This window comes from Cannabis sativa, chromosome 4 (assembly GCF_029168945.1).
Source record: "Cannabis sativa cultivar Pink pepper isolate KNU-18-1 chromosome 4, ASM2916894v1, whole genome shotgun sequence".
Lineage (NCBI taxonomy): Eukaryota > Viridiplantae > Streptophyta > Magnoliopsida > Rosales > Cannabaceae > Cannabis > Cannabis sativa.
The window spans coordinates 55,931,945-55,936,790 of NC_083604.1; the positions used below are offsets into that span (position 1 = coordinate 55,931,945).

The 4,846-nt window shown below is 40.3% G+C and overlaps 1 non-coding gene across 1 annotated transcript; it reads right to left on the reverse strand.

Moving 5' to 3' along the window:
• Positions 1-3,777: 3,777 nt before the first annotated feature.
• Positions 3,778-3,884, reverse strand: LOC133037524 (small nucleolar RNA R71). The gene has a single exon (XR_009687611.1). It is a non-coding gene; the product is annotated as a small nucleolar RNA R71 (small nucleolar RNA).
• Positions 3,885-4,846: the final 962 nt, after the last annotated feature.

Below are 4,846 nucleotides of genomic sequence, written 5' to 3' on the forward strand. Positions count from 1 at the left end.
CCGCGGCGAGCGTCCGTACGGTCAGGGGTATTTTTGTCCGACGAACCCTAAAAATTAGATATAAATAGAAAACTGCGATTGGAAGTCAATAAAAGCAATTTGGAACCCTAAAACACAGCAGAAAGAGGCAAGAAGAGCAAAGGAAATCAAAGTGAAGATCCAGATTCATCCACCAACAGTTTCTTTCTCTATTCCTCTTTAATTTATTTATGTTGAATATTGCTTTAGGAATGGTTATGGATTTGTTTCTGAACTAAATTTCCCATTTAGGGAGGATGATGATTGTTGTTTAATGTTTTGCCTAGTTAATATTTAATTACCATTCCTCCATTCTTGTTTGTGAAATTATCTTAATTTGTGTTTAATTTCATGTTTAAGATTGATCACCTTGTGCATGCTTTATGATCTCAATTCGAAATCTGAAAAGTGAGAATTGAGAATGCTAAAATTGGGATAATCGATGTTCTATGTGAAACGAAAGTATTTACATGACTTATGTGACGAGTAGATTATTACTTAATGCTGATTTCATGTTAGTTTAATTAAGGAATTAATTAGATAACATGTGATTTAGAATCTAGAAGATCTGGAAAGAGCTAGGTTATTTCATAATCTGTCATTCACTTCAAGAATAGGATAGTAATTAAGCATTAACGATTTGGGTAAACAACAACAGGATTCTCCTCCCTATCTTCTCATCTTGCTTAAACTTTAACTGTGTTTTACGTTTTCTGAATTACTTTACTGTTCTTAAATCATAATTGTTTTCGATATTGCCAAATAGAATTATAAGTATAGTTTAGTGGTATTTAATCCAATTCCCTGTGGGATCGACCTCACCTGTGTGAGTTTTACTACTTGATTGCGTATACTTGCGTAGTGTTTAAAATTATAGCAACAAGTTTTTGGCGCCGTTGCCGGGGAATTGTTAAAGATTAATATTACATAAAATTATACTAACTTCTACTTTGGTATATTTTCTCTTGCTGATTTTTCTAACCTTTTTCTTGCAATAATTTCTTGATCTATTTCAGGTATCCTAAGTGCATGCGCCGTCAAGGACAAACAGTCATATTACCAGTTGATCCTGAAATCGAGAAAACTTGCAGGAGGAATCGAAAGAACAAGAGGCAAGAAAGAGTTTCAGCAACTGCTGAAACATCAGAAATCATGGGTGCCAATGTGAATAATAATGCTGGAAACAATGGGGGTAATAACGGTAATAATGGAGGTGCCGTGGAAGATCAAGCTAATGGCCGTAGCTTGAGAGATTACATTCTCCCTACTCTGACGGGAGTGCAGTCATGTATCAGGCCACCGGCAGTGGATGCAAACAATTTTGAGATTTTATGTCCCAGCACTATTCCTTCTGTAACCATGAAATGACACTTTTCCCAGTTCAGCACCAAATTAGAGTCTTCACATCTTGCTAAAACCAATTCCAAGTTGCTCAGACATTGGTCAAACGATGAGCCAAACACTGAAAAATCATCCATGAACACCTCGATGCACTTTTCTATTAAATCTGAAAATATAGCCATCATACACCTCTGAAATGTTGCTGGAGCATTGCACAGCCCAAATGGCATTCGTCGAAAAGCAAAAGTACCATATGGACATGTGAATGTTGTTTTCTCTTGATCCTCCGGTGCTATAGCTATTTGGTGATACCCTGAGTATCCATCAAGGAAACAATAGTACTCTTGTCCTGCCAACTTGTCTAACATCTGATCAATGAATGGGAGTGGAAAGTGATCTTTTCTTGTGGCCTTGTTGAGTTTTCGGTAGTCAATGCAAATTCTCCATCCCGTGACAGTTCTGGTTGGGATGAGTTCATTCTTCTCATTCTTTACCACCGTCATCCCTCCTTTCTTTGGAACAACTTGGACTGGGCTCACCCATTTACTGTCTGAAATAGGATACGCTACCCCGGCATCTAACCACTTCAAGACTTCTTTTCTGACAACCTCCTTCATTGGTGGATTTAATCTACGTTGTGCATCAATGGTTGGCTTCACTCCTTCCTCCATTAAGATTCTATGCATTACAGTTGAAGGGCTGATCCCTTTAATATCTGCTAAAGTCCATCCAATGGCTTTTGTATGCTTCCTTAGAACCCGTAATAGCTTATCTGTCTCTACAGAAGATAGGGAAGAAGCCACAATAACAGGAAGTGTCTTATTTTCTCCCAAATATTCATACCTGAGATGCTCTGGTAGGACTTTTAACTCTAGTTGAGGAGGCTTTTCAGTAGATGGGGTAGGCCTTGTTGGTATGACTCCTAACTCTTCATAATATTTTCTATTCAGCGGTCCATAAGAATCGAGCCACAAAGCATACTCATAAGCTTCCTTACCGTCTTGTTCCACCACCTCTTCTTGTACCAAAGTCAGATTAAGAGGATCTTCAGCATGTGTCTTTGTCTCCACCAACTGGTCCACCACATCAATTGCAAAACAGTTGTCACTAGCCGTAGGATAGGTCATTGCTTTGAGCACATTAAATACAACTTCATCTCCTTGTACCCTTAGCTTCAACTCTCCTTTCTGAACATCAATTAGTGCTTTCCCTGTTGCTAAGAAAGGTCTCCCCAGGATGATAGGAACATTACTATCTTCTTCCATATCCAGAACAATGAAATCAGCTGGAAAGATGAACTTGTCCACCTTTACTAACACATCCTCAATGACTCCTCTAGGGTGAGCTAGCGATCGATCTGCCAATTGAAGAGTTACAGTAGTTGGCTTTGCTTCACCTAGCTGCAATCTTTTGAACACTGACAAGGGCATTAAGTTAATACTGGCTCCTAAATCACATAGTGCATTTATTCCTTCAATTTTACCAATAGTACAAGGAATAGTGAAGCTCCCTGGATCTCTGAGTTTTGGAGGGAGTTTCTTCTGTAGAATAGCGCTACACTCTTCAGTTAGAGCCACTGTCTCATAGTCTTCCATCTTCCTCTTCTTTGACAAAATTTCCTTCATAAACTTCACATAACTTGGCATCTGCTCTAGAGCTTAAGCAAAAGGAATGTTAATGTGAAGTCTTTTGAAGACTTCTAGAAACTTGGTGAACTGCTTGTCTAAGCTTGACTTTCTAAGCCTCTGAGGATAGGGTATTTTTACATGATGATCAATACTAATTGGTGGAGACTGTGGTGGTGCTGCTGGGCTGTCAGTAGCCTTCTCTGCTGTTGGTGTTGGTGTTTGCACTGGTTGAGCATTTATTTCTTCGTCTTCCTCAATTGGTTGTGGTAACTCGGGCCCATCATACTTCTTACCGCTCCTCAGGGTAATTGCCTTGCAATTTTCTTTGGGATTAACTTCAGTTGTGCTAGGCAAATTCCCTTGAGGGCGGGTTGCTACCTGAGTTGCTAGCTGGCCCATCTGAGTCTGCAGGTCTTTAATTGAAGATCTAGTTTCAGTCATGAATTGGAGCAGTAAATCTGTCTGCAAACTAGAACTTCCACCAGAGGCTTGTTTCAGTCATGAATTCGAGATTAAGCCTGCCATCCTTCAAATGGTGCAGTCTTCAGTTCAGTTTGGTGGTCTCCCTTCTGAAGATCCTAATTTGCATCTCTCTAACTTCATGGAACTTTGTGAAACTTTTAAGGTTAATGGAGTTAGCGATGATGCCATTCGACTGAGATTGTTTCCATTCTCGCTCAGAGAACGAGCCAAGAGTTGGTTGAATTCCTTGCCACCTAATTCTATTGCTACATGGAATGATCTGGCAACAAAATTCTTGTCAAAGTTCTTTCCTCCAGCTAAGTCTGCAAAGCTGAGAGGAGAAATCAATAATTTCTGCCAACAAGATAATGAATCTCTCCATGAGGCTTGGGAGAGGTTTAAAGATCTGATCAGGAGGTGTCCTCATCATGGTATAGAGAAGTGGATGCTGGTTCACAACTTTTATAACGGGTTGGTTGGTAACACTAGAACTCTGATAGATGCAGCAGCTGGTGGAGCTCTTATGAGAAAGAGTGCTAATGAGGCTTATGATCTATTGGAGGAGATGGCTCTAAACAATCAGCAGTGGCCAACTGAAAGGAGTCAAACTAAGAAAGTAGCTGGTGTGCTAGAGGTTGATGCCATCATAAAGTTGACAGCTCAGGTTGAGGCCTTGACAAAGCTGATTGCAGGGCAAGCTAAACAAGCCCAGGTTATTTGTGAGATATGTGGAGGCAACCATCACCTTTCAGATTGTCAAGTAGATGTGGATAATTTTCCAATGGATCAAGCAAAAGCCATTGGGAACTACTCCCAAAATAATAATTATGGGCACAACCAACAGGGGTTCTACCAGCAGAGAAATCAGCCCCAACAAAACCAACAACAAAGTCCTAGTGGAGGCTCCAATATCCAAGCTGATTTATTGCTCCAATTCATGATGGAGACTAGAGCCTCTATTAAAACTCTAGAAACTCAGATGGAACAATTGGCTACTCAAGTGGCAAAACAAGCTCAAGAAAATTCACCTAGCACTAGTGAGGCAAAAGGAAAAGAGCAATGTAAAGCAATTTCCTTGAGGAGTGGAAAGAGTTATGAAGGACCTAGTGGCAAGCAACCAGTTGAAGATGGGGTTCAGGATCAACAGGCACAGACACAGGCACCAAAGGAAAAGAAGGCTACTGATAGCCCTGCACCACCACAACAGTCTCCACCAGTCAGTATCGATCATCATGTGAAGATACCTTATCCTCAGAGACTCCGAAAGACCAATCTAGACAAGCAGTTCTCAAAATTTCTAGAGGTCTTTAAAAGACTACATATCAACATTCCTTTTGCGGAGGCTTTGGAGCAAATGCCAACTTACCTGAAGTTCATGAGAGAAATTTTGGCTAAGA